Source organism: Tenrec ecaudatus, chromosome 15 (assembly GCF_050624435.1).
Source record: "Tenrec ecaudatus isolate mTenEca1 chromosome 15, mTenEca1.hap1, whole genome shotgun sequence".
Lineage (NCBI taxonomy): Eukaryota > Metazoa > Chordata > Mammalia > Afrosoricida > Tenrecidae > Tenrec > Tenrec ecaudatus.
Genome location: NC_134544.1, coordinates 18,480,176 through 18,507,620, shown reverse-complemented (window position 1 = coordinate 18,507,620; position 27,445 = coordinate 18,480,176). Strand labels below are relative to the sequence as shown.

The 27,445-nt window shown below is 51.1% G+C and overlaps 1 protein-coding gene and 1 non-coding gene across 6 annotated transcripts in view; both read left to right on the top strand.

Moving 5' to 3' along the window:
• NEDD4L (NEDD4 like E3 ubiquitin protein ligase) overlaps positions 1–27,445 on the top strand; it is a 293,853-nt gene that overhangs the window by 183,523 nt on the left and 82,885 nt on the right. The gene's annotated exons all lie outside the window — the stretch shown is intronic.
• On the top strand, positions 13,175–13,338 carry LOC142428168 (U1 spliceosomal RNA). Its single transcript, XR_012780140.1, has one exon. It is a non-coding gene; the product is annotated as a U1 spliceosomal RNA (small nuclear RNA).

Sequence of the window (27,445 nt, the reverse complement as noted above, 5' to 3'; positions counted from 1 at the left end):
CACATGGATACAGATGGAAGGCTCGAGAGAAGGCAGACTGTCAGCCGCAGGGTCTCTGTAGTGGCTGTGGGTTAAGATCACCTGTGGGTGGTCCCTGTGAGGGAGCCCTGGTGGTGTGGGGTGGGTTTCTACTGCCATCAAGACACACAGCCTTGGAGCCCCACTGGGTCACCGAGAGTCGGAATGGACTCGCGGACAGTGTCTTATTTATTTATTTGGGGCCAGGGTGGGCAGTCAAGATCAACCACAGGTCGTGCGTGAGTTATCACCACCAAGACCAATGCCACCTGCCCTCAAGTGGATTCTGACTCCCGGTGTCCCCGTGTGGCTCACGGTGGAATTGCGCTCTGTGGCATTTTTAATGGCTCCATTTTCCAGCTGTCGACGGTCAGGCCGTGTCCCCTCTGAGGTGCTCGGAGGTGGATTTGAACCACGGACCTTTAGGTTAGCCACCGGCACATCAGCACTTGTCCCGCCCAGAAATGCCTACAGGTAAGACCATCCCAAAGGGAGCAGTTCTGATTTGCTTCTGGCTCCTAGTGACCCTAGAAAGACAGAGACCTTCCCCTAGAGGGGTCCAGGGCCTCCACCTTGGTTGGAGCAGGTGTGCAGATGGGCACCTCTCTCTCCCTCAGAGAGATGGCGGGCGTGAACGGCAGGACAGCATGCGCTCAAATGTCAGTTCAAACCAATAGGAAGACAGAAGTGTACATTTTGGGTCCCGAAGGTAAGAAGGCAGAAACAGGGTCTTGGAGAAGGCCCAGCGTTTAGTCAGGCAGGGGAGGCATGGTCTCGTGAGAAGGCCCAGCAGTTCGCAGAAGCTCCAACTTGTGGGTCATCTTTTGGGGTCAACTCTTGTCTGGGCCTTTGCCCGCAGGCACAACTGGCTGGTGGGCGTCTTTCACCTCGGAACACATCTTAGTACTAGTGTTTTACTAGGGATGCTTTTTCAAGATGATAAGCCCTCTGCTGTCCCGTCCACCCCAAGTGACAACAGACACTATCCAGGGTCCCCGGGACTGTGAGTCTTTATGGGACCAGCCAGCCTCATCTTTCTCCCTCCGAGCTACTGGTAAGTCAGAACTGCTGATCTTGCTTACCTGGCAGCCGCGCCAGGCCTCCTTGTAAAAAGTTTATACCCAAACCAAACCCACGGACATCGAGTCAGTTCTGACCTGTCGCAACCCCGGGGCGAGTTCCTGTGGCTTTCGCTTGTTGAGGAGCGGACAGTCTCATGATGCTCCCTTGGGAGCCGCTGGTGGGATTGAACCACCAACTCTGCAGAGAACAGTCCCAGGGTTTACCGAGCAGCGTCTCCCCGGGGTGGGGGGATAGGGGACTCGTTTTCTCAAGTTAATAGGATCAAAACGGTGGCGTCGTGTTTCGGTTTTGTTGCCAGTTTGCCAGGCCAGCTGCCGTGGTGCTGTAAAACCGTGAAAGTATTAGGAAGGCCCGTTTTCTGCCACGACTGGGTCTGTGACTCTGTTCGGGTAGCCTTCGCAGCCAACCCGAGCGTTGATGGTTCAAGCCCACCAGTCACCTCACGGGAGGACGGCACTCAATTCTGAAATGACTGCACCCGTGGAAGGAAGCCCTGTGGGGCTTCCCTCCTCTGTCCTGTAGGGGCCGTCCTGAGGCAGAATTTACTGGACGCCAACCTGTTTGAGTCATGCGGGTTTCAATTCTTAATAGTTCCTATTCTCCCACCCCCCTTCTTTTCACTCCTCAGGAAGACTTGAGGGGACTTTAGGCCTGGGTGGTTTTAGGCCTGAGCAGTTAAGGAAGCCGACATAACAGCCTGAGCAGTTTCCTATTTGGGCCATGAGTATTGCTGGTCCGTGGGCAGAGAGGGGCCCGACGGTATTGTGTGTCCCTGTTCGCAGACTCTGCTGCAGCTGTCCTCGGGCCCTTAGGTCAAGCATGCGAGGTCCTGCTGTTGCTCAGACGTTCTGTGGAGGTGCTCTGTTTGTCCCCAGGTGAGCAGGCCTGGCCCTCTGTGGGCCAGTTGTGCAGTCAGGCCAGAAGAGGCAGCACAGGAGGGGACTTGAAAAGGTTGTGGGAAGGTCCCATGATCTTTCAAGTAAGGTTTTGAATCCCCCTCCTATGCTCCTGGTTGCAAAGCTGAAAAGCTGGTACAAAGAAATCCAGGCTGAAGTTTCTAGAAGTTCCAAAGCGGCAGCCTTTGGGAGCAGAATTGGAAACCCACTGGTTCTTATTTTGCCACTTGGAGCCACCGAGAAGCAAGCCAAGAATGCAGACATAACCCAATAAAGTAGGCAGCAATTAACAGCGGGCAGCTGCCCATGGTTGACTGAGTGACCGTGGAAAGTCAGAGGCAGGCGCCCACAGCCTTCCATTTCACTGTCACTGGGCTCCTCCTCACCCGCAGGACCCGCTCCAGCCCCACCACCCCGCCCTCCGAGTCTGACGCCTGGCAGGCAGCCCTCCCCAGTGCCTCTGCCTCTGCCGCCCGGAAAGGTCATTGTGTTTGTTGGTCCTCACCAAGGAGTGGTCGCTCCTCAGTGGAAGACTTCCTTCACCCCGTCTGCCCAGCAGGAATCCCGTAAGATACCGTGTAGGGGCAATGCTTTCAGCCCCCAAGACACTGCAGAACCTGAAACCAACAATACCTCTCTTCTCTTCATCCCCCTGCCTTGCCAAGAGGCCACCCTCCCCGAAGGGGCCTCAAGACGTTTGTGGAGAAATGAAAGATGAAAAGACAGTGGCGTTTCTCCACCAACTTGGTGTGAAGCCCCATTATCGATAGGAATTTAAACTTAGAAAATGCATCACAATAAACCAGCACTCGGGTTATGTTTTATATTTAGGGGTGGCACATAGAGTATTGGGGGGGGGGGCTGAAATCCACGTGTTTGTGCCACCCGATGATTTTAACTTCTGGAACACTGCTGCTATCTGCACCGGCGATGATCCCAAACTTGTGTGGTTTCTGTAAGCCTCCCCCTTCCCACCCCAGGTGATGCGACAGAAGCGCTTCATGGTCTATTTCAAGAAATGAGAGTCGGAGGGGGGAAGCTGAGCCCCGGACCTCATAAACACTGGCCACCTTGCAAAGACTTTCTTCTTAGCTCAGCTAATTTTAGCGTCGGTGCTGTTGTTGGAAATAGCAAAGGTGGTTCCTTTTATTTTATAGACTAGCTCAAAGACATTGCAGAGTGTCCCCGATCCCAATTAGTTCTGTGGGAGCACTGAGCCCGACTGAGTGCCTGGGGTTCCCTCCACTGCCCAGCTGTGTCTGGCCCACCTGGCGGTGCCTAACGCAGGATGACCTGGAGCTGTGGGCAAAGCCACAGGACAAGCAAGAACCTTGGAAACACCAGATTCTGGGCCCTCGGCCTCATCCTCCACTTCCTACCCAATTCCGCTGCCTCTCGTCCCTGCACTGCTGGGCAGCCCGCTTCTCAAGGGACAGGAGTGGCTGGCTAACCACCTCCAGACTGAGCTGGTGTGGGCCACACCCGTGACCCTGATGAGCGCAGTTCTCCGGACACCCTCCCCCCGCCCCACCCCGAGCAAACCCACAGTGCTCCTTGTTACCTGGAGGGCAAGGCCGCCCATGTGGCCCACCCCACAGACCGTACACAGGTCTGGTACTGCTCTAAGCCTTTATTCCCAGAAGATACTTGTGTCTTATAAGAATCTGACTGTGCACAGGCATTTGAGTGGATAATAGCAAACTGTGGATGGCATTCCAAAGGACGGGCTTCAGAACACTTACCTGTGCTCCTGCAGAACCTCTGGGTAGACCGAGAGGCGGTCTTTCCAACAGAACGTGAGGTAAGGTGTGCCTCAGGGTTGTGTCCTCACAGCGCAGTGATTCCGTCTGTAGCCTAAGCACACCAGAGGACCTGAACTGGATGGAGAACACCACGTCAGCACTGGATGGGAAGGAACCCAGTAGCAGCCTATGATACGCAGATGACACAACTTTCGGGAAGCAAAGAGGACTCGAAGCACTTGCTATTGAAGATCAAAGACGACAGCCTTCAGTAGGAGTTACGTCCAACAAGAACGCCGCAGTCCTCCCAATTAGACCAAATGGAGAGGATTGACATTGTCAAGGGGGGGTCACGCTACGTGGATAAGACATCAAATGACGTGCTGCACTGGGCAAATCTACAAAAGACGCCTTGACAGGGTTAAAAATCAAAGCTGCCACGGTGACCCTAGCCCTCACGTCTTCGATCGCCTCCTGCGCGTGCAGAGCCGGACAATGAATAAGGAAGAGTGAAGGAGAAAGGGTGCCTCGGCCTGATGCTCGTATTGAGAACATATTGGCAATCCTTTGAGCTGCCAGAACAGACTCATCTGCCTTGGAAACAGTGCAGCGGGGCACTGTTCACGGCCAGACTTACCGTATGCATGTGAGCAGGTGGGCCCCGACCCCGGAGGAAGACGTAAAGTAGAGGGGTCATTGAAAAGGAGAAGAGACCTCAGTGAGGTGGTTTGACAGTAGCTACAGCCGTAGGCTCTAGCAGGGCAGTGGTTGTAAGGATGGCGGACCGGACAGTGTTTCATTCTGTTGCGTGTCAGGTTGCTGCGACCGGTCAACCAACTTGACACCATCTGAGTAGGCTCCACTGAAGGCTGTCGAAATGACGGGCATGGCACATAGTCACGCAGAGAGGACATTTCCAGCAAGACAGCTCTCACTGAAAGCAGACGCTCCATCGAGTGGATTCTGCCTCATTTATAGGACAGAGTAGAACTCCCCCAGCAGGTCTCTGAGACTCGCTGCTGGAGTAGGAAGTCTGATCTTTCTCTTGTGTCTTTAAATCCTCAGTGTCTTGCAGCTGACCAACTGGCATCATTTAAAACTATGAAGGATTTCGGAAACACAATTTTTTTGATTAAAAGGAAGAATATGGGTACAGGGAATCCAGGGTGGATGATACCTTCAGGACCAAGGGTGTGAGGGACGATGCTGGGAGAGTGGAGGGTGAGTGGGTTGGAAAGGGGGAACTGATTACAAGGATCCACATGTGACCTCTTCCCTGGGAGAGGGACAGCAGAGAAGGGGGGAAGGGAGACTCCGGATAGGGCAAGATATGACAAAATAACGAGGTATAAATTACCAAGGGCACATGAGGGAGGGGGGAAAGGGGAGGGAGGGGAAAAAAAAAGAGGACCTGATGCAAGGTGCTTAAGTGGAGAGCAAATGCCTTGAGAATGATTGGGGCAGGGAATGTATGGATGTGCTTTATACAATTGATGTATGTATATGTATGGATGGTGATAAGAGTTGTATGAGTCCCTAATAAAATGTAAAAAAAGAAAAGAGAAAAAAATGATTAGGGCAAAGACTGTCCAGATGTGCTTTATACAATTGATGTATGTATATGTATGAACTGTGATAAGAATTGTATGAGCCCCCAATAAATTGTTAAAATTAAAAAAAAAAGGAAGAATGTGTAGAAGTCACTCATTACAACAGCAAATCTGACCAAGTTGTGCACAGTTGATGGTGACTTCCGTCCTGTTTGCTCTTCCCGCTTCTGGCCAGTGGAACATTCTCTAATCCGGTTGCCCTAAGCTGGCCAGTCCAGTTCTGCTACCTCAGACGCAGGGGTTCTTTCTAGAAAGGAGACTTGAGCTACTTCTTGTGAACCCATAGAGTTCATTGACTCATTTATCTTATTTTAAGTTGCTGCTGAGATATAAACTCCCCCAAAACTTAAATTGAATACAGTAAAGCTTTTTAGGTGGTTGAGGATATCTTAATTGATCACTGCTTGAGACAGAGATACTAACGAATCACCAAACTAACATTGCCCCCCAATGATGTACTTCCTCTCCTATTACCTGTGGGTCCCCCACCCCCATTTTGTGTGTCAGCCTCTCAATGCATTTGAAGCCGGTGCTTAAGGACTTTTAGTCAAGTGGTTTCCAAACCAAACCTGCAGCCTTTGAGTGGAAACCTATTCATAGTTAAACCCTCTAAGACAGCAGCTCTCAGCCTGTGGGTCTCCACCCCTTTGAGGGTCGGTCGAACGACCCTTTCACAGGGGCCACCCGATTCATGACAGTAGCAAAATGACAGTGATGAAGTAGCAACAAAAATGATTTTATGGTTGGGGGGGTCACCACCACATGAGGAGCTGTATTGAAGGGTGGCAGCATTAGGAAGGTTGAGAACCACTGCTCTAAGATAAGCTGTAACTGCCCCGGGGGGTGTCTGAGATTGTAACTCCTTACGGAAGTAGAACACTTCATCTGTCTTCCAAGGAGTGGCTGTTGACTTCAAACTGCTGGTCCTTGTGGTAAGCAGCATGAAACTGACTCATTCTGAGTCACCGAGAAGCTAACTCGCCAGCACGTGCCAGACAGGTGTGTGGGGGAGCATGTGCTTAATTTAGCCATGAACACCCCCACCGGTCGGTGTGGGAAACAAACATTCAGAGCCGGGGGCTTCCTGTCCCAAGCTGATAGAGCCGTGCTTCACTCTTGAAGATAAGGACTTGTCATTTATTTCCTTCATGATTTTACTGGGTCGTTCTGGAGGGACAAGCACCATCTGATTCTATTGGATAGCCATCATCACCGCAACTTTGTCACTGAACTTGGGAAATGCTGGCCTTTTGGGTGTGAATTCATATGCAGCCCAAGCTATGCTTGAAATACTTTGTCCTAAATACCAAGTACCTGAGAGTTCTTTTATAGCCTTCACAAATGTGAATACATAGCAAATAGCCTTTTAAAAAATTATATTATCCAAGGTTGAAATCGAAAAGTTGGCCCATCTATTGCTAAAGAGCGATCATAGGAGGAATTGAGCTCTTTGGAAAAGAAGGTAGTAGGCAAACATAATTATCCCACCTTTGAAACGGAATTGCCAGCCATCTCTGGATTGCGATGCTGCAGGGACTGGCTGTGAGGCGCCATTTGAGATGTGAAGTGGCTACAGTGTAGCTGTGAGAATCGGGAGCCGCTTCTTCGTCAGTTGGCAGCATCTTGTATCATTTGTCTTGATGGTGAAAATGCAAATTGATCTGCCAAGTTGGTCTGCAGCTGCGTCATTGTCTTAGGCCGGCTGCTGTAGAGAAACGAACTGAGTGGGTTACATAGTTACGGAGAGCGTGTATCTCTGTAGGGGCAGCCAAGCTGTGGATCAGAAGGCAGACTGGGAGCTTCTACTTGACTTGCTTAGCTGGAGGGGCTGATGAACCCAAGGGCAACAGGGTCAGATAACGGGCTTCTATCTAGCTGCATAAGTGGATGTTGGAGGGCAAGATTGGGGAGAGAAGGTTACAGGTGACTGAAGAGCCCCAGCACCGGCAGGCAATACTGCAGGTATTTGGCCTCAAGTCCAAAGATGCAGGATCCAGACCCAGCAAAAAGCAAGCGACCTTTTTCATAATATCCACTTATATGGGGGCAGGCCACTCCCCACCCCGAGGCAGCTTCTTTCAATTCCTTGGCCACTCAAAGCTGACCTTGTCATGGAAGTGGTTCTGTTCTCAAGTTTCATGGTGAGGAATTGCTGTCTGAACTACCAACCCACTGAGGATTCTGAGCCAGCAAAGTTGACCCAGAGTCTTTCACTCTAAGGTCATTTATGGCACAAACATCCAGCAAGACGGCTCGTTATGGGCGACCCATTTTCTGTCTGCCTCTGTCTGAATCAGGAACTTGTGACTAGCCACGTAGGGCCAGGAAAAAAGGGTATTTCTAAAACCTCTCTGCTTTCTAAAATAATTGGTTTGCTTGGGCTGTGTCAGCATTTTCTCAGGATGATTAGATTTATGCTCGGCGTGTCCTTATTTTGTTCTGAGTCGCAGCAATGGCTGCTAGGCAGGTGTGACCATCAGTGACCTTGGAACAGTAAGGAAGCAAGACATTTTGGACCAAGGTCTCTGGCAGCACCTGATTGCTTTCTACCGAACCTGCGCTTCTCCCTCACTTACCTCTTACCGTGGCCATGTGCTCTTGGGTCCACGCCACCCCCTAGCTCCTGTGGCAGTGTGGAAGGGCACCTGTGGTGTTTGCCCACCTTTACAGGAAGGAGCCCCGTGATGCCGTGGTGAAAGCAGCTGGCTGCCCACCAGTAGCTGCTCCATGGACCAAAGATGTGTCTGGCTGCTTCTATTAAGAAAGCCTCTGCGTGGTGCCCATGCTCTGTCCTGTGTGGCTACTGGGATTCATAATGGATTCCAGGACAACATGCTTTCTGGTTTTGTCTTGATTTTCATCGTTTCAAGAGCCACTCATGAGGCCTTTTCTTCCCCAAAGCAAGCTCAATCCTCTGACCTCTGGGCTAGTCGCAGCTGAGAGCTTCACCATTGGGCCACCCCGGGCTCCCAGCAGATCTCTGTAGCATCGCTGAGCAGCCCCCAGGATGGGTAGGGTTTGTTGTTTTTCGTAGCTAATGGCTTGTGTTTCATTGGCTGGAGTGTGTTTCTGTGTTGCTCTTGCCTCGTCCCCTATGTGACCAACAAGTAGAGCCGCTTCCTTGTGGCTGACAGCGTTGCCAGGCCACAGCCCACTGGCCGGCCCTACGTGGGTGATTGTCCATCTAGTATTGTGAGGGGTCTTCAAGAAGTTCTTGGCAAATGGAATGGAAATCATGGAATGTTCCCACGAGCTTTTTTGAAGTCCTCTCATGCATACTGTAGACCAAGGAGAGTCAATACTTATTTGATTAATGACAAATGACATGTATCATACAGGATTTAGCAGAAAAACCAAGGGGAGGGAGGGGGTGGATATGTCAATTTTTCTGTGACAGCCTAACATGACTACATTGTTGTTAGGCGTCGTCAATTCCAGCTCATCCTGACCCCACGTGCAACCGACTGAAACACTGCCCAGCCCCGCACAGTCCCCGCAGTTACGATGTGTAAGCCCATTGTTACAGCCCCATGTCAGTCCATCTTGGTCAGCTTATCCCTCTCTTTCGCTGACCCGCGACCTTGCCAAACACGCTGTCTTTTTCCAAGGACTGGCCCCTCCCCAGCGCATGTCCGAAGTATTTGCTGCCGTGCTAGGAATGAACAAAGAAGCCGCCTGCCCATGGTTTTGGTTTGGTTTGGTTTTCAGGAAGGTTCAAAGGTTGATCTCATTGGTTGAATGTTCCCTATCTTTACACACCTGCCAGGACTATTTGAAAACTATGTCAAAAATCTACCGTGCCGCCTTTGTAGACATTTGTCTTCTAGAGCTTTCTTCCATTGGGGTTCTTCCTGTGCCCCCAGTCAGGCATTTCCCTTTCAGAGAATAAGAGGTCTCCTGTACAATCTATGGGATGAATGGCCACCTCTGACCGGGCCAGACTGCATGCGTCTCAGTCTTCTTACCTCAGGAAAAGTCGAGAATACAGCTCCTATAGAACTGACATTCCCTCTCCATAGAATACGGCCGTCAGAATGTGTCTCCTTTCTTCAAACGCTGGCTATGGCTCAGAACCATACTTTTCAACGAGTTATATTGTGGGAGCAGAATATTGAAATGAAAGTAAATATTTGACCAACTGCATTCCTCATTTTTTCCCAGCTCTTCACCCTATAAATCTTATCCAAACAATGTGCTTAATAAGTGTTACCTTGCTTACACAATACAGAGAACGTTCTGTTGTCAGGGCAAAGTTAACCCACCTGTGGGAAGAATTCGACTGCTTTTCTAAAGAGCGTGCAGAGTTTCTGCGCCGTTTCTTAATTACTTACGCACATTCCAGCATTAGCAGAGAGGATGTTACAGGTAGGGACACATTCTTTCCCAGACAGTCAGGGTCAATGATGGTAGGCCGCCACTCACCATGGGTGTGCTGAGTCTTTTGTTGGGAGCCCGCCAGTTGCTTCTGATGGAGAGAGGGACCCTGCAGGGCAGAGGAGAACTAGACTGTGGAGTTCAGCCACGTGCAGAGCCTCGGAGTGGGTTGGAACTGCTGACTTTTCATTAGGACCTAGCTGAGTGCCATCGGAGCTCCTAACACATGCGCACACATTGCCACTAAGGGTGAGGGAAACCTGAACCAAACTCGCTGCCCCCACGTCAATTCCGACTCATCACAACTCTCTAGGACAGGGTGGACCTGCCCGTGGGTTTCCAAGACTGGGATCTGTAGGGAGTCCCAGCAAACCTCATCTTTCTCCCATGGAGCAGCTGGTGGTTGCAAACAGCTGCCCTTGCGGTCACCTCCCCAACACATAACCCACCTCGCCACCGGGGCTCCCTAGAGCTAGAGAGAGGACTAACAAAAATGAACGCTGTTGAAGTTCTTAATTTATATCAGAGTCTTTGGTAAGCTGCTCCACGACCTTCCTCGTTATGAAGCCCATCTTTCTAAAACAAATACACAACCATTTTCCATTTTTTGTTATTTTGGTATTTGCTCTTTCTTGTGAGGAACCTGGTGGCACAGCGGTGAAGCACTCTGCTGGTAACCAAAAAGCCAGCGGTTTGAAGCCACCAGTTACTCCGCCTCCTGGATACGCCACTCAGCCACTCTGCTCTGCCCTCTAGGATTCCTCTCAGTGACCAGGGTTTCCTTACAGGGTGGGGAAAATACAGCCCAGGTCATCAAACCCCATGGTGTGGCTGACTCCGTGAATCACTCATGGTCATTTAAAACTTGTACCCAAAACGAGTACCCAGACACACCCTACGTATGTGCCTACTGACAAGTGCCGAGCGGTATTGTGATGAGGATGCCACGGGCGAGATGCTACGTGACTGTCACTCCTGCCAGCATCCGCTGGCCTTTGCTGGGAGATGAGTTGTGGATGTCCCCCCAGATGCCTCATCTGAAACAGCATGCGATGCGTTTAATCCCCAACTTCTGTCAGTGTCGTCGTGATGGGTCCTCACAGATTGAAGACGTTCTTTGGAGCGAACAAATCGGCCTCGCCTAGTCCTCTTTCTCTCTCCAGCTGTCAAAACGGCCTTCACCCAAAGCTGTGACACTGTGGGGAGGGGTCCCCCAAGGCCACGTGCGAGTGTGGTTTAGAGGGCCGGTCCGATCTGCTCTGACACCGGGACCATCATTTGATTCTGTTCTCTTGGGGGGGGGTGGGGCTTGTTAGTGTAAATTGGGTGAAAGTGTACAGAGCAAGTTGATTTTCCATTCAGCAGTTCCTGCACCGCCTGTTTTATGACCATAAAAAATAAAGCCCAGTTGGTGAAGAGAGACATCAGGACAGTATAAGACATGACAAAATAATAATAATTTATCAATTATCAAGGGTTCATGAGGGAGGGGGCGAGGAGGGAGGGCAAAATGAGGAGCTGATATCAAGGACTCAAGTAGAAAGCAAATGTTTTGAGAATGACGAGGGCAACAAATGTGCTTAACACAATGGATATATATGTATGGATTGTGATAAGAGTTGCACGAGCCCCCAATAAAATGATTTTTAAAATAAATTTTAAAATCCCAAACCTGCTGCTTTCAAGTCCATTCTGACTCAGCAACCCTGCAAGAGGGTTTCTGAGGTTGTGCATCTTCACCGGAGGGAGACAGTCTGTCTGTCTCTCTCTCTCTCTCTCTCAGCCTGCCTGGTGTTGGCTGTGCTTTTCCACTCGCTCTCGGTGTTTCCTGCTTCCCTCTATCTTCTGAGCCTTACTGCTGGGCAATTGATGGCCTGTGGTTCTTGCAGGGTCGATCGACTGTCTAAGGAACACCATACCCCCTGGCGTTACTGCTCATCACACAGGCCTGTCATAATTTGGTTGAAAGTTAAACCAAGGGGAGGAATTCCTTTCCAGATGTGAAGGGCATCTAAGAACCAGAGATCCGTGGTTTCCAACTTGCCTCCGTGAGGCCAGTAACCCTGTTAGTGTTGGCTTGTTGAGTTGTATCTACGTCTTCCACCGCTCTATGCAGGGCCTCCTGTTGAGATCATTTTCTGAATGGTTCATCACAGGAACCAGGCTAGTTCTTTACAGGGATCAGGCAGCCTCATCTTCCGTAACCACCACCACCACCACTCCCTGCCCCCCCACCCAGGACGGCCTGCTGGGTTTGAACCAGTGCCTAGAACAGAAATGTATCTGCCTAACCATGAAAGGGGAGTAGACGTCTAGTGAAAGGGCCAACCTGATTGTCTCTCATGTTCAATGGTGAGGTGTTTGCGTGTTAAATAGGACAGTGCGTGATTGTGGATAGACCTCCCCTTAGCTCACACCGTTTCATAACCCGTGAAAGGAACGGGCTCTGGACAGGAGGGGTGAGCAGTTCACGTGAGACTTGAACAGGATGTGAAATGTGTGCTCACGGAGCCTAGCGATAGTTTGGAAACAGAATTTGTTCTCTAGGGAAAGCGGGAATAGCATGTGGTTTGTCAAGTGTTAGCTGTTCCTATGTGCAAAGTGAAAGAGGGAAATCGGGATTCCCATTGCCATTACTCCAAAACTACAAGCAGGTTCCTAGTATTGAGTAGATGATTATCAAAATATGTATGGAAGGATGCCTCTGTTGTGCCATGAAACGTGTGTGTGTGTGTGTGTGTGTGTGTCCTAGAGAAAATGCGTTTCGAACCTTCAACATCCATCACATAACTTTCTTGGCGGGATGGTTGCCTGTTACAGACTTTGTCCCTTTTTTAAAACTTAATGATTCAGAAAATTGATGGCTTATTCTGTCCCACTCCAAAAACGAAAGTCACTGCCATCGAGTCGAGGACAGGGTAGAACTGCCTCCGTGGGTTTCTGAGACTATAACTGTTTACAGGAGTAGAAAGTCCCACCTTTCTCCTGCAGAGCAGCTGGTGGTTTCGAACCGCTGACCTTGTGGATTACAGCCCAGTGCATAATCACTTCACCACCAGGGTGCCTTCTGTCCCCCTATACCAGCGGTTCTCAACCTGTGGGTCCCGACCCCTACGACCCTTTCACAGGGGTCGCTTGATTCGTAACAGTAGCAAAATTCCAGTGATAAGAGTATTAATGAAAATAATTTTATGGTTGGGGGCGGTCACCACAACATGAGGAACTGTATTAAAGGGTCGCAGCATTAGGAAGGTTATGAACCACTGGGGGCCTAGAGGGCATCAGAAAAGCAAGGTAGTCCAGTGATGCCTTATTCTGTGGCCTGTGCTTAATTCCATCTCCCGAGGAATAAGAGCACAGAGATAAGGAAAGGCCTCTAAGTAGGTGCCAGTTAGGAGAAGTGTAGGTATTGGGTAACATTTCTAATAATATCTAAGAATTTAAACTTTTAATACTTACCTGGCAGGGGAGACACCATGATCACGAAGGTGGTTTTCCCAGGGCGAGGCTTATCCATTGCTCTCCGGCTGTGCTGACCCCTGCGATGGCCCCAAATGTGGGAAACTCAACTGCATAATTTGTGGGAGTGGGGGACTGCGTTCGTTCTCTCCCCTGTCAGAAAGAGAAAATTAAAAAAAAAGAATTTAAACATGTATACTTTGGTACTACCAAATGAGTCTGCATATTCGTTCTCTCAGCTCAGTTGCCAAATGGAAGCATTGAGTGAGTGAATGGCCAACTCACCTTGCCTCAGTGACAGAAGGGTCAGCCGATTTAGGAATGCATCCCCAAGTAAATGTCACAATGACTTGCTAATATTTACAGCTGACTAACTTTGTGTATAAATCAACTCACATTCAAAACTTTGGCTCTGAAAATTTCACTCTGACATTTTGAATGACTTTCTATGGGCGGAGGGGGAGAGGCTACAGGCCAGGTGGTGGGAAGTAGAGTTAGCAGCTTGCTGTCTCAGGGAATCACCCCCAGATCACCTTGGGGACTACAGGGTTGCCTCTTGGGGGGGTATGGCCAAAGAGGGTGTCATGTGTCTTCATGAGGAAAACGTGTTTAATTTGCAAATCAGTGAGCCAACAGCCTTCCGTCTACTGGCTTCCTAATACCCTGACTCGTCCACTCTTTAAACTGCTTTTGAAGCAAGTCTGAACACAGGGCTTTGTGCCTACAGCCCATGAAGAAAATCCCACTCAGAGTGTAACACCAGGCAAGGTCCCTCCCTCCAGCTGCCGTAGCCACGGATAGGACAGCAGCGGAAGCAGGAGACGCCCTAGAATGAGAGGGCAAAAGCCTCACCTGACACGGGGCATCACCACCAAGTGGACATTGGGTAGCCGTGTAGTCTGAGGCAGGTAGGAGAATGTGAGAAGTACTCTTTCAGGGTGAGGAAAGGTGCTAAAAAGATCCCTGGTGCTGCAGGGGTTAAGGGGTGAGATCGTTAAGGTTTATTCTGCCAACCTGTCCGACGAACACATGTGGGGTTAATTGAAGGGCAGAGAGATAAATGGCTCGGTGTGCCTCACCTTTTCTAGTTCTTGGGTCTCTTGCTCTCTGATGGTCGGACCAGGGTGCAGCTGCCTTAGCCAGTTCCCTACTTCAGCTGGCAAGGCTCACTTCCTGCAGGACATCCCTGAGGAGAAGCCACATGGACCTACCCCAATGCAGCTCTGAGTGCTGGGGCAGCCGTGTGGAGACCCCTGTCAGTGCTGAGATGCTTACACACTCACTGATTCGCCTTTCCTCCTATAGTCAGCATCACTGCGTGTGTTTAGTGAGATTGAGGAGGACTGTGTAGATCAGTGTCAGACATATGGGAAAATGTTGGCCTTAAGGGCTTGGACAGCACTGGGTTGGGATGCTTTCTGAATGTACACTTACCTTTATATAAAACTCTTATATACATAATGAGTTTCTGTGGATTTCTTTCTCTAGTCTACCCAGTCTAATGCAAGGGGTTAATGCTGCTAATAGAAATGTCTGATTTGAACCCACCAGTGGCTCCCATGGGGCAGATGGCACTGTTGCTCCATCCTTGGGACCCCCCTGGGGCAGTTCTGCTTTGTCCGCCTGCTGCCTCCAGTCAGCATAGACTCGCTGACATTGGTTTGCTGGTTTACAGGCACGAAATCCCTTGAAGTGGTTTCTGTCTCCGTGGGAAGATGGGTTCCTTTTCCCTGGGTTCAACTCTGTTTTATTCCCGCATCATATGCCATGCTTGGTGAAAGGACTTTCAGGAGCTTCACTCCGTATCTGCCAAGCATCCCTGGACAATTCAAAGCGGCATGATTGGAATTTATCTGTTTGCCCTGTTGGAGCAAAACGTCCATACACACCAAGTATCCAGCGACCAGTTTTATTGTAAATAAGAACCATTGCTGTCAACCCACTGACTGGCATGACACTTTGGGTATTTAGGACCAAAGCACAGGTGGTAAATAAGCATTGGCTGAATGAGCGAACAAAGGACCCGGGTACATGATCAACAATTTCAGGGACAGTTTGGCCGCAGGGAAGTGCGGTGGTGGTGATGGCGTTGTGCTGTTGAGTACTGAGTCGATCCCAGTGGCTGGTGACCCTGTGGCCAGGGTGGAATTTCACCGCAGCATGTCTGGTGCTGCATCTCCATGGGAACAGATTGCCGCATTTTCTCCTAAAGAGCGGCTGGTGGATTCGGTCCCCTGGCCGTTCAGGTAACTGTTGTTCCTGGCTCTTTTCCCGATCGTATCAGAACAGGGTATTCCAGAAATAGATCCAAATTCATGGTTTGACCAGACCTTCTGAAATCGGCCCACATCCACTGCGTGGACGACGTCAGTACAAGGTCACAGTTCCTCTTCCTGTCGGATGAGCTGCCAAGGATAGTACAATGTCACGCTCGTCAAGTGTTCCGGGCAAGTTGGGCTAAAAGGAAAGCAATGAAAAGTGGAACTCACTGCCATCCCATCTGCCAACTCACAGCAACCCCACAGGACAGGGCAGAACTGCCCTTGTGGGTGTCCGAGACTGTGACTCATGACGGGACGAGAAAGCCTCATATTTTTCCTGAGGAGCAGCTGGTGGTTTCAAACCGCTGCCCTTATGGTTAGCAGCCCAAGGCATAAGCACTACATCGTCAAGACCATTGGGGTGGAAGGGGGGAGGGGGTGTCTTCAAATGTAGGTGAACAGCGCGGTGGCCAGGCTCAGAATGGGTGGCACATCTAAAAACAGATAGGTCACCCCTTTTTCTAGTTGTCTTTGAAAATAGCTTCTATAAGAAGTATTAGTATTAGAAATGCTGGGTGAGGAAAGAATCCCTGAAGTATCTTTTACAGTTCAGAGTAAGAGAATGCATTGTTCCAGTGTGACTCCCAGCATAGGATTAGGCCTGCTGGATTGTGGACCCAAATTGTAGTCCATTTCCCTTTGCAGAATGGTTAATGCAGACATAACGAGGGATCCCCCCCCCCCATAGAGCACCCTGGTGTCCACCTGTGCCCACAGTGATGGTCAGTTGGGGGAGGTCCATTGGGGTGCCAGCACCCAGAGGCTTATTTCTCAGTTATGCTGAAGACAGCGGGCACCCTGATCTACACCGGCACTCAGAGACCGAGCATGATGGAGGATCCCACGAAGGAAGAAGGGGCATTGATTCTCAAGGAGGGGGCGTCTAGGCAGAACAGGTAGTGCGGCCCTGTCTGACTGTGGGGCTGAAGGTGGCGGCTTCTCTGCACCTGGAACAAGTGCCCTGGAGATTGTCAGCACCAGTGGCTACTCCCATGGGAGGCAAATGCCAGGCTTCTAATGAGTAGGCACTACAGGCATTTGGAAGGGGCTTTGGGGACCTATTGGTTGGCTTCCCCAAAAAACCTGACAGTTGGACCCCCTCTACTAGCTTTTCCATAGAGAAAAGACCCGCTCCTGTCAAAATGGCACCCTTGGAGAACCCTGGGGGGAGGGGGGGTTCTGCTGTGCCCTGTGCAGTCACTGGGAGTGGAAGTACAGCAAGAGAAATGACTTGGTGTGCGTTTTTGTATTGTTTGAAGAAACCCTGGTGGGGCACTAGTAAGGCCGCAACTGCTACCCCAAAAGTCAGCTTTTCCATCCCGCAGACTGGTCCACAGTAGAAAAGATCTGGCAATCTGTCCCCGTAAAAAAAAAAAAACCAACCAACAACCAATCTCTCTCTCTCTCTCTCTCTCTCTCTCTCTCTCTCTCTCTCTCTCTCTCTCTCACACACACACACACACACACACACACACACACACACACACACACCCATACACAATCATTGAATTTGACTCAAAGCTAGGGATTCTGGACTTGTAAATCTTTGACAGCCTCATCTTTTTCCTACAGAGTGGCTGGTGAGTTTGACCCACTGACCTTGTGGCTAGCAGCCCAACACTTGAGGAGACCTTACCGGGCCTATCTTTCCTTCCCTGGAATGTCACTGAGAGTCAGGGTCGATTGGTCTCCCATTCAGAGGAAAGTAAAGTGTTGAAAGTTAAAAGGACACATACAAATGATCCCATAGACCAAAGAGCCACGGTGCCCAGCTACCACCGCCACCTGCTCTGTCAAGGATTGCATCAGAGGCTCCTGGATGGAGCGGGACAGAAAACAGTAGAACAGAATTCAGAACCGTAAACTAGACTTCTTGGTCAGCTAGAGACTGGTAGGGCCCTAAGACTATGGCCCTTCGTCATCTCTTTCCAGTCTGGAACTGAGCTCAGTCCTGTGTCAGAATCATCACCCATTTCGGATCAAAAGGGTGACACTGACCCCAGGACAGAGGCTGAGGAGAGGAGAAGGAGCAGTGGAAATAGACACGGGGGGTGGGGGGGAGGGACACAGGGGCACGTTGAGGGACTGGCACGGATGAGCCCACACAGAATGTGCAGAAACCGTTGAGTGTAAACTGATGATCTGCTCCGTAAACTTTCACCTCGATCACCTTAAGAGCTAGTGTTGGGTTTTTTAATCACCGAACAAATGTTGCAGTACTGAGTCTCTAGAGCGGTTGTTCCCAAGCTTCGTAAGCCGCGACCCTTTCATACAGTTCCTCGTGTGGTAGTGAGCCCCCCACCATAACATTATTTTCATTGCTACTTCATAATGGTCATTTTGTTATGAATCAGGTTACCCTCGTGAAAGGGTCGTTTGACCCCCGACCCAAAGGGGCCATGACTCACAGGTTGAGAACGGCTGCTCTAATTTAAATTCCCATCTTTTGTGAAAATTCATTAGCATACGGTGTAATTAAACACGGCGCTGTGGGTATCTTTTCGTTGTTTTTTAATATCAATGAGGTGACATTCATGCTACAAGCAGGTGACCGGTTTAAAACGAACCTCCCGTGGAGTGGGCCCACACTCTCCGGCAGCCTCCACTTCGGTCCAGTTGTAAAACAGCCCATCCCCCTAAAGTTACACCTCTCTCTCCCTGTAAGGCCGGTCCCCCCCATCTGCAACGCCTTGGCTGAGTATTTTCCCCCCGAAATCAGGTGCCTGCGTTGCCGCTGCCGCTGGGGCTCTGCATTTCCCTCCGGTGGCTGTCAGGTAGCTCAGTTGCACCAGCCCCCCAAGGAGCAGGCTGCCAAGAACCTGAGTAGCACCTTCCTGTGGATCCTCCTGGGTCTCCACCAGGTAGCTGGTCCCAAGGGGCTTCCTTTCTGCCCTCTTCTCAACCCACACCCTCCTCCTCAGCACTACCCTCCTCCTCCAGGCCCCTCCCATCTTTCCCAGGGCCCCTGCATGGCCGCCCCCACCCAAGCTGTGCTCTCCTCAAATCTCTCCGGCCCTTCATTTTCACCTTGCACCTGACTAGCATGCCAATCGTGTATTTATAGATATTTCTGTGCATGCCTCCTTCTGCATCCTTCTCTCTAAGGTCCCCCGGGGTCAAGGAGGTCTTCCTGTACACTCTCACCCCGATTGCTTGGGGCTGTGCACGGTTCAGGGTCCCTGGGATGAATGTATTTCTTCAACCTCGCAGTGAAATTGAGTTTGTGGGGGGTGAGCCCCTTGCTCCAGGGATTCTTTGGATTCTGAGATGATGTGCAACACACTTGGTACGTGTAGAGCTGGAACACAGATCTCTCTCTGGGCTCTTTGGGTCCAAATAACATTTACCTTTAAAACCTATGAGGGAACAACTATAATTTTTTTTTCATTTTCTTTCCTAATTGTAGTCCCTGGGAGCCCCAGGATAGACTTAGTTCATTTGGGATCCTATCTATCCAGCATAGCTTCTTTGGTCTGGAATAATTTTCCTGAGTCTTGTCAGGTCCAATTGGATGGCACCCCGAAATTGAAGGCAAATGGTGCAGAGAAGCTTGTCAAACAAGACAAGGAGCATTAGGCTCCTGAGCCGAGCCTGCCTGCTGGTGACTTGGCCGCGCTCCCCGTGAGCGGATTTGCCTTTCAGCTGAGGGATGATTGCACCCGTGGACTCTCCCTTCACCACTGGGCTGCTGTGTCCTAATCGGATTGCCGTGTGGAGCCACCATGAGGAGCCTGTTGGGTGGTTGGCCGTCTGCACCGAAGCAGTCAATGTACCCCAGTCTGCCTGGCTATTAATTTAATGGACAAATTACCTTGTAAAGGAGTAATAACCCCGTCCCTTTGGAAGTGAGATGCCTTCCTTACATGGGTAATTGTAGTGTGCTTCGACCACAGTAAAAGGCGAAGTTATATTAAGAACCCAGGTTGTGGGCAATAAAGCTCTTGCTTCTTGCGTATTTCTGTCAGGTGCGATGATCCTGTAATACTAAATTATTTTTTATTTGCACTATAATTTATTTATGGCTCCAATTAGCAAAACCAAGCCTTTGGAAAACATCTTCCTGCCTTTGACTCATCGTTTCTGATGGGCTGTAATGCTTTATTTATTTTCTGGAAGCTCCTGTTTATTTTATAAAAATCCCTCATTGACTCTGAGTTAAGAAAATTCTGACATTCGGAAGTTAAAAAAAAAAACTTTTGTAATTCTGATGAGTTCGTCCAGCAAATTGGCTTTCCCATTCGATGCATGCTCACTTTTTTGTGGCTTCGATGGGGAGTTTTTCATAGGCCATTGCGCTCGGTGCCGCCGGGTGCTAACCTCTAGACCGGCCTCTCGGGGTGGCCCCCCCCCCATGGGGAATCTAAGAATGAATCTCTGTCACGAAATGCACAGGGCCCTTTCCGCCTGGTGCTTCTCTAGAAGTTAGCTGGCAGACTCCCCGTGCCCCACCACCTTCTCATGGTGTTTTCCTGTTTAATTTAGATAACAAGTCCCCACTGCCAGCTCTACTTGGCTTTTGGGGTTTACCAAGAAGAATGCTATTCCTGGTGCCTGTGTGCAGGCCAAAGGCTCTGGGCAGGAGAAGAACCTTACTGTGGGCGCAACCAGAGCAGAGCCCGGCACCAATCGGCCTCCGGACAGTCTTCTGCAATTCCAGGCAGGACTGTCGTTTGGCCCACGAGTGGCACCCTTTCTCGGCGGCGCCCAGGTTCAGGGTCAGCCTCATCACACAGCTTGTCCAAAGGATCTTTGGCTTAGGCAGGGTTGCTCCGCGCCGTAAGTGCCAACTGTTCCAGGCGAGGCTGCCTAGCTCTGGTTCTCTGCCCCCAGAACCCGCCTTTGGACTGAGCGCGGCACGTGTTTCCCAGGACTGCTGTGGCAGATTCCCCGGAAAGTGACTTGAAACCACAGAGGCTTACTCTTCCACAGTTCTAGAAGCTACTGCTGCTGCTTGGGTACCGTCAGGTGGACGCCGGCTCACAGCGACCCCCTATTTACAACAGGACGAGGCCCTAGCCAGTCCTACACCACCCTTGCAGTAGTGTTTGAGCTCCTTGTGGCAGCCCCCGCGTCAGTCCGTCTTGTTAGGGGTCTTCCTCTTCTTTGCTGACCCTCTGTGGTACCAAGCATGTGGTGACTCGTAGCCCATCTAGCACAAAGTGGAAGTACCCTCTAGGGCAGTGGTTCTCCACCTTCCTCATGCCACCACCCTTTCAGACAGTTCCTCCTGTGGTGGTGATCCCCCACCCATAACATGATTTGCGTTGCTACTTCATCACTGTCGTTTTGCTACTCTGATGAATCAGGCGACCTCTGTGAAAGGGTCGTTTGACCTCCAAAGGGGTCTCGACCCACAGGTTGAGAACCGCTGCCCTAAATGCTCATCGCCAGGTTGAAATCCAGGTGCTGGCAAGCCGCACTCCCTCCAGTAGTTCGGTGACAGCCTGCCCCTTGCCTGTTCCAGCTCCAAGGGCTGCAGACAGTGCTGGATTGTGGCATGTTCTCCCAGTCCTCTGCCTCTGTGGCTCTTGGCTTCATAATCTGCTGGTTCAAATCTCTTTGCCTCTCCGACAAAGGATCTGGGGTTTTCCAGGTAGAGTGAGGTGCTCGCCTGAATCATCTGGAGCAATCTCCCCATCTCAGAATCCCTAACGTGATCACATCTGCAGAAGGGGAGGGCAGCATTGACAGGCTCCAGGGATAGGCTCTTAGTGGCACTGGTCCAGTATGTGTTGGGCTGCAAGGTTAGTGGTTCCAACCCACCAGTCGCTCTTGGAGAGAATAACGAGGCTGTCCCACAAAGACTCAGAAACACTATAGAGGGCGGCTTTGCATCAGCATCAACTTGATGGCAGTGGGTTTGGGTGGCCAGGACCCAGCCTCCCACTGGAAAGGTGTCTCGTGGGGGCCATTCGACCCTGAAGCTGATGGCTTGGAGGGTGATCATTGAGCACCTCCTATGACATGGAGCCTGTTGCTAAGCTCTGCAAGGCACACAAGATCCCCAGTGCTGTGCTGCCCCAAGGTCACTTGTGTTCTGCTGGAAGAAAAGACATGGACACGTTAAAGAGTCATAAGAAAAGGGCTTGGTGTTAGACCGAAAGCCAGAGAGAGGTACCCACAGTGCGGGCTGGAGCCCCCAGCCTCTGCCCTGGGGAGAGCTTTCCACCTGCACAGCTGTGCCCCCGACCCTGCTGCCGGCTGTTTCCCATTTCATCCAGGTGTCGCCGGCTCCTGCTCGTCTCCCAAGAACACGTGGGCCTTCTTGCATCTGGTATTTGTTACCATTGGGCACCGTCTGTTCGTCCCCTCCATGACCAGTGAAAGAGCGGCTCAGACTGTGGACGGGAAGCAGACAGTGCCTGTCGATAGACCGCCTGCATCAGTGCTGTCAGAGAGGAACTGAATCTGGCCTTACCAGATCACGTCCACCTTTGAGTGCCACTTAGCTCCAGTTTACTGTGGCTCAGCCTGCCTGCATGGTGGGCGTCACCTATCCGAGTCCAACCAACAGGCCTGGGTTCTTTAAAATTACTCTTCCTGTGTGTTTTCAACGAAGTCAACTCCAGCTGATGGCGTCAGCGTAGCCCTTGCCCCATAGGGTGTTCGGGTCACCACTTTATTCCACGAATGCCTTGGGGTGGATTTCAACTTCTGTCTTTTGGTTAGCAGCGAGCTTGTTAACTCTCTGTTCCACTTGGGAACTCCGTATGTATTTTAAGGGAACCTTGTAATACACATGGTGTTGAGTAGTTTGGCCTGGGTAATGTTCATTTCCTCCCTGGGACCCTGGTTGTCTTTGCTAAGCCTGCTGTGACGGTAGAGAAAGACAGGGTATGCTTGAGGTTAAATCTTGGGTCTCGTTACATACTCGCCATCCCTACTTTGCCACTCTCTAGCTTTCCAAACCACGCTCCCCTGCTGCACAGAGCGGAGCTCCCAAGGATAGGTGTTGTGAAGGGCCCTGGGATTGGGGGATGATAAACGAGTTAAGGAATTTGATGGGTACATCAAGATTTAACAGTCTTGTCTTAAAACATATCTTTCCCTTCTCCCCCGCCCTACCCCTTAAGAGGATGTTCTTTGTTGGGAGAAGTCGCCGGCCTTCTTGAGCCCCAACTGGTCAACCTTGTGCTGACTGATCCTCCCAGTGGGCACATGCCATTGGGTTGTTGATGCACATGGTAGGATCCCACACTCATTTGGCTTATCACCCCCTTTCCAGGGAGGGTGAAAACCCCTACTCGGTGGCCCCCTAGCAATGAAAAGCTTTTGCACCACAGCCCCTCATCCAGAATACAGTGTGGGTGTCTGGAGCCCTGGTGGCTTCCTGGTGACGTGTTGGTCGGCTAGTCACCAGGTCAGCAGTTTGAAACCACCAGCCGCTCTGAGGGAGAAAGAGGAGGCTTTCTACTCCCATAAAGATGTACAGCCTCAGAAACCCACAGGGGCAGTGCTACTCTGTCCTGTAGGGTTGATGTCAGGTCACAAGTTTGTGTGTGTTTGTATCTGCTTTACACACACACACACACACACACACACACACACACACACACACCAGTGAGAAGGCATCATCACCCACTTTGAGAAACCCTGGTCTAGACCAAGGGTTGGCAAACCTTTGAGATGGAAGAGCCGATCCTGGCCCTCACCACAACAATTTCAAAGTGATCCGAGAGCCATAAATACGTTTTTACAAACAAATGAAGTCACCCATTATCTGGAAAGGAAGCTAACACGGCTTTATGCTCATGTTCCGTTTTTCCTGAGCCGCGTGTACGGACGCAAAGGGCTGCCCATGGCTCTTGGGCAGCAGTTTGACGACCCCTGGTTGAGACCAAGCTTAGGGATCACGTTTCATATGACAGCATCGCCCTTCCATCCCCATCCCCATCCCCACCCCTTTCCCTGCCTGAGTCAGAGCACGGCACTCTTCTCCCCACAGAAAGCAAAGTGGAGTCAAGCGTTGGTCCGCTTGCCGACTGCGGTGGCTGAGAGTGGTCAGTCGAGAGGCGGCACGAACACGTAATTGATGGCAGCTGCCTTGTGGAGATTTTTACCGTCACAGCACGGGGTGTTTGCATAGACGTTTAATACATCCGTGTACACACACGCCTCCCTCTGCAGGTGTAATAAGGTTGAAGAAGGTATGTGGCTGAACACCGCCTGGTCTTGCTTGAACAATAATCTTTCGGAGTTTATGGATCCGACGTCATTAAAATGCTCACTTGGATGTCAAGGTTGACAGAGGGTCCCTCCCACACGGAGTGGCTCGGCATGCACACTCCCAGTGCACCCTGCAGGATAAGTGATGGGCAGAGGTCCAGGGCACAACACAGCTAATGGCGGGGCTTGACTGGTAGCAAGAACGGTGGTAGATTTCTTATCTGCTAGATGAGATGGCTCGTTCTTAACAACAAAAAGATTGATATCTAAAGGGGGAAAATACAGTGTATGCTTAATACCCAGCAGACTTTTCTTTAGCACCTTTGTGTCAATTAGAATGCATTAGTTTCCATTTGAGGGCCCGACAAGTTCGGGTCAGAAGAAGTACAGCCAGCAAGCTCCCCAGAAGCGAGAGACGGGGAGACTGCATCGCAGGTGTGTTGGACACGTCTTGAGGAGGGATCGGTCCCTGGAGAATGACATCATGCCAAAACAAGGAAGAGCCTCAACGAGATGGACCGACCCACTGCATGGACACTAGGGACTCAAACGCAGCCCCAGGATGGCCCGGGAGCAGGCAGGGGCGCATTCTGTTGGACACAGGTCACCGTGAGTCAAAACCGACGCGGAGGCTCCCAGCAATAACAATTCGAAAGCTTGACTCAAGAGGCAGTCCTTGTTACTATGGCTCTGAGATGCCTCAAGTATTTTCTGCGCGTCGCCACATACCGTGGGTGACATCGTGTCAGGGAGGTTCTAGTCATAAAGTCAATAACCGTGACTTGGCCTCCCCACCTGGCCCCGCCTAAGCCCGATTGACATGGGGGGAAGTGGAGAGTTTAGAAAAGACTTTCTGGTGTTTATAAGATAAGAGTCTCCTAGTAAACTGTCCGTAATTGTGTTAGGAACAGATCTCAAATTTGCCATTAGTCCTTGATATATAGTTAAATGGCCCCCTGCCAGAAGCCCCGGGGGCTGGTTCCCAAAGAACGGACGAGGCTGTGCTCACGTCTGGGTAAGATTTATATCTAGCAGAAGGGAAACACTGAATTGGCGTCTACGTGACTGTGAGAGCCAGTCCCTCCCGTGACCTTTCTCTGCCTCCTTTTGTCCTTCGCTACCACAGCTGTGGTCTCCAGCCCATAGGATTAAGTCAGGGAGGTTGTGCAGAAGGAGCCCTGGTGGCTTAGTGAGTTGGTTACATGTCAGACTGCTAACTGCAAGATTAACAATTTGAAACCACCAGCCGGTCCGTAGGAGAAAGATGAGGCTTTCTTCTCCCATAAAGAATTGCCGTCTCAGAAACCCGCAAGGGCAGTTCTATCGGGTCCTGTAGGGTCATTGTGAGTCGGAATTGGCTAGGGGGCAGTAGGTTTGAGAAGTTTCGCGGAACACTTAAAACAATGCTGGGCACAGAGTAAGTGTCCCATATGTTAATTTGCCTTATGGCTTCAAATTAATTGTGCCACATCGTATTTAGGAATCTTCCAGCTTACATATCTCAATACATTCTATCCCCTTAGAGAGGCGGTGGCTGGCAGGTGCTATGGAGTAGCATTTTCTAGGCAATAATCTTTACGGGCAGAGATCACTGGATGCTTCTCCTGTGGAGTCCCTGGGTGGGTTTGAACTGCCAACCTTTCAGTTAGCAGCTGACCATTGCACCTCCAGGGCTTAATCTCACCCCCTCCCAGTGAACACATTCTCTGTGCCCCAGTTCCCACCCAGGTCTTTACACAGAAGCATTCTCCCATGTCCTCACAGCCCCTTCTCAGTGGTGTTCCTGTCCCACCCGGCATCACTCGTTTGAGTTGATACATGCACTCCCACCAGGTGTCTTTTTGAAAAGGGGGTTGGGGTGGGGCCGTCAGTTCTAAAATCCTGCAAGAATGTCCTGATGTAAGCGTTAGCTTGGCCCAAGCTCCTTCCGGCCTGTTTCGCTTTGCAGTTTGATCCTAAGGTGACATTTCATCCAACATGTATGTTAAAGAATAATTAACTTTATACATTAATGGGTTTAATGTCTAAAGTGCTTGCCTGCGTCTCCCCCCTCCCCCACCAGATGGACAGGGGTTTCTCAAAGGGCACGTGCAGAGACCGTGCCAGATGAGAGGAGGGCTTTGATTGGAGAGCTAACCACTGGACCACCAGGCTCCTGGGAGCAGCTGGTTTCCTGTTCCATCTGACCAGTGTTGGGAGAGACCCCATTACTCCCCACTGTGTACTTCTCAGTAAACCAGATGCACTGCTGCCCTGGCGACCCTACAGGACAGGATGGAGCAGAACCAATTGCCCTATGGGAGCCAGTGTCTCCACTCTCCCAGGGAGCAGCTGCTGGGTTTCACTTGCCAGCCTTTCTGGTTAGCTGCCCAGTGCTGAGCCCGCTGCACTCCACAGGCTCCTCGCCGGTTTAAAATATGCCCTGCCAGTAGCTCAGCCACCCTTGGTGACTTGAATGCGGTCTCTTGCAGAGGCTTCCGCACAGACAGAGGGGCTGCGAGAAGCTCACCGTGAAGTCCCATCTTTTCATTCCATTTCTCCATGAGCTCTTTGAAGCCTCCTCGTGCTGTCACCCGAGGGCCCGTCGCAGCCTGTGACTGGTGACCCTCGCCCACTTTCAGGAGGAACCCGGTCCAGGGAAGGCGTGGTGCACTTGGTGCCCAGGGCCGGCACCAGAGCCTCTGTCACCCAGGCCTGGAGGGCTCCTGCCCTTGGTAAACTCAAATCCTCATTAGTCGTTTAGAAGGACTGAAGACCTGGTTCCCTGTCCCGCCTGTCTCAAGAGTTTGATGCAGGGCATCGAGTCCAGCACGTGCGGGGTGCCGGCCAGGACAAGTGTGCGGCGGGAGGGAGGCGCAGAGGGTGAAAAACCCAGGGAGATGCACACACACACACACACACACACACACACACACACACACACCCTGATCTCTGGAGGGATGGACAGGCTCTTGCACCTTGCTTGCCTCTCCTCGGGCCGGCACTAGGGGCTCCATAATATCACAGCCGGGCGTCCATCAGCAAAGGGCTGCCTTTAGCTTTCCCTTCCCAGATTGAGCTTGTGTTTGAAGCTGCCCTGGCAGCTGGGAGTGTGGAGGCTGGCATGTGTTCAATGGGCACAGGAGACCCTGTCTCTGGAGGTCTGCTGGGGTGGAAAGATGTTGGCGAGACGTCATGGGACAGCATGTGGAACTGTTTTCTGTGATTGACACCTCATTACACTCCGTGGTGCCACCCGGGAGAGCATGTCCCTTGTTCTGGGAATGTTGTCTTCCTGGTAGCTGTGTAGCTCTCCATGTTGACTTTAAACCCAGCTCAGGCAGGCGGCATCCTGCCTTCCGGCTCAGCTTCTACGGGATTCGCTGCACATGCTTTGGAATCCCCCATTCATGATGAAATAATAGTCTTGGGCACACTGCCTTGCTTTCGAGCCTCCCTTTAAAAGAATACTGTGTGTGTGGCCTGGTGTGGAGGGACCAGCCAGAGGAGGCTAGGAGGACTGGGTAAACCGAAGCATTCACTGCCATTGGCTCAACTCTGACTCGGCCATCCTGTCGAACAGAGCAGCACCGCCCATAGGAAGCCGCTGCCACGTCTTTCTCCTCCAGAGGGGCTGGTAGTTCAAACTGCTGACCTTTCAGTTGACAGGTGAGCGCTTAACCACGATGCCACCAGCGCTCCCAGTTGTCGCAGATTCTGCGGCCCAGCATGAAGGCGATTGACCAAGAATTGCTGCTAGTTTTGCAGCTCATCCATGCATCATCAACAGAGCGTGC